General features: G+C 51.1%; 1 non-coding gene across 1 annotated transcript; it reads right to left on the bottom strand.

The window, feature by feature from the left end:
• Positions 1-1,674: 1,674 nt before the first annotated feature.
• On the bottom strand, positions 1,675-1,818 carry LOC120101261 (small nucleolar RNA SNORA48). The gene has a single exon (XR_005501636.1). It is a non-coding gene; the product is annotated as a small nucleolar RNA SNORA48 (small nucleolar RNA).
• Positions 1,819-2,062: the final 244 nt, after the last annotated feature.

The following is a 2,062-nucleotide window of genomic DNA, read 5'->3' as shown; positions in this document are numbered from 1 at the left end:
GTATATCCCTCTGTCTACACATCTTCACCTCCAAATGTTCACTGCAATGTTTCATTGGTCTCTTTCGAGATCTCTGGTTTTTGTGACACCATCAGTATTGGATCCTCCCTGGGACTCCTTCAGGTTATGAAGTTGTTGCGCCATGTCATGGAGATCCTGCATCGTTGGGACAGAAGAACTGGCCCTTTAGTGTGTCCCAATTCAGAGCCCTGGATCTGGTCCTGGGTGATAGCTGAGCTGGTCAGCAAGCCAGCTCCCCCTTTTCTACATTAACAGGCCTAGATTTCCAGCACTGCCCTGACTAGACCACCTAATGCTGCCATAAGGTGTGAGGCAGGGCTATCTCTCCTTCTCTCATGCTCTACTTAGAATGCACACGCACTCATACACACACACACACACACACACACACACACACACACACACACACACACACACACACTCCTCCAGAGCCATCTCTATCGTGCTGCCCAGCTGAGTTGGAGGGTCCACTCCCCGGAGTGCTGCATCCCTTGAGGAACTGGGCCAGCTCTCCTGCTCTCACATACTCTGGGCAAATTCAATGCCATCAGAGCCAGTTCTACTGCATTTCCCAAGCAAGGTGTAGGGCCTGTTCTCCTCTCTGGAGTGCTACAGCCATTGGTGGTGGTGTGTGTGTGGGGGCAGGGCTAGCTCTCCAGTTCTTATGCTCCTAGGGCCAGCTCTCAGAGGGAGTAGGAGTAGGGGGGGTGGGTGGGCAGAGGGGAGAGCATCACCCCTGCAGTCACACCATTTCATGCCAGACTAGCAGTTTCCTCACCACCAGAACCAGCTTTACTGTACTGCCTAAACAAGGTGCAGGCCACATTCTCTTGACTTCTGCAGCATGTGAGGTCAGGGGTCAGGGACAGCTTACCCTCTTGCATGACCAAAGCTGCCTCTGTTGGTGAGGGGCAAGGAGAATGTCATCACTGTCGAGCCCACACCACTTCACTGCAGATGCCTGGTAGAGCCAGCTCTCCCTTGCTCTGTTCTGGGGCTAACTCATCCACACCAGTGAAACAGGGCCGGCTCCACTGTGCTGCCTGGGTATGGTGCAGGGCCGCCTCTTCTAACTGCTGACATTGGTGAGTGATGGACCCAGTTTTCCAGAGCACCACATCTAGTGAGGGGCAAAGCCAGTTCTGCACCATCACTGGACATTCATATGGTGGCCGGTGGCTGTCCTGACCAGGGACATACCCAATGGGTTCCCTAATGGTAATATGAGTCATGGACATTGACACCAACCTCTGATGCTGTATAGTCATGAACTCAGACATGGCCCTCAGTGGCAGCTTGGACTGAGACTTCACCATGGCCCTAGGTGGCAGAGCTGGTCACTCACAGCAGGCTACTCCCCTCTACCCTTCAGTCTCCAGTTTCACCTCTCTTCATAATGCTCAAGCTGCTCCACTTCCCTTTCTCTCCTATCTGACCCCCACAGACTAGCACATTGTGGTGGCTCCAGCTGCAGGTTAGCAATGCAGTTGGCCAACCCCTGGGTGACACCCTCCATCTGTGTTGCACTGTGTGATGTGACAGCAATTAGGTGTCTATGGCCCACCTGTGCTGTGCACTGGAGGGCAAGTCTATGGGTGGCATGATGATCTGCAAGTCTGACTGACTTTTCCTGGAGTTGATTTGACTTGATTTTTATGAGTCCTAGGCATAAGACAGCTTTGGCCACCATGCCAAGAGTCAAAGTAGGATGAACAAAGGACTGTCATCTGTTCTGCCCCTATCTGATATAAGTCCAATGCCACCAACAAAGTATCTGTTTGCCCATTGTCAGGGAGGTCATTAATTATTTTCAATTACCTTTGAATTAAGTATTGAAATGTGTGTAGGTAGGAACTCTCAAAATTTTTCATTTTGTGGAATATTTAAAACATTACTTCAGCCACCCATCCTATTTTGGAACTATTTAGATGTATTTGGAGAAGTCAATAAAACTACTCTCCTCCTCCTCCTCCTCATCCACCTGCCCCTCCTCCTCCTCTTCCTCCACCTCTTCTTCCTCCTCCTCCTCCTCTTCCTCCTC

Source organism: Rattus norvegicus, chromosome 2 (genome assembly GCF_036323735.1).
Source record: "Rattus norvegicus strain BN/NHsdMcwi chromosome 2, GRCr8, whole genome shotgun sequence".
Classification (NCBI taxonomy): Eukaryota; Metazoa; Chordata; class Mammalia; order Rodentia; family Muridae; genus Rattus; species Rattus norvegicus.
Note: the sequence above shows the minus strand (reverse complement) of the source record. Positions and strands in the feature narration are given on the sequence as shown.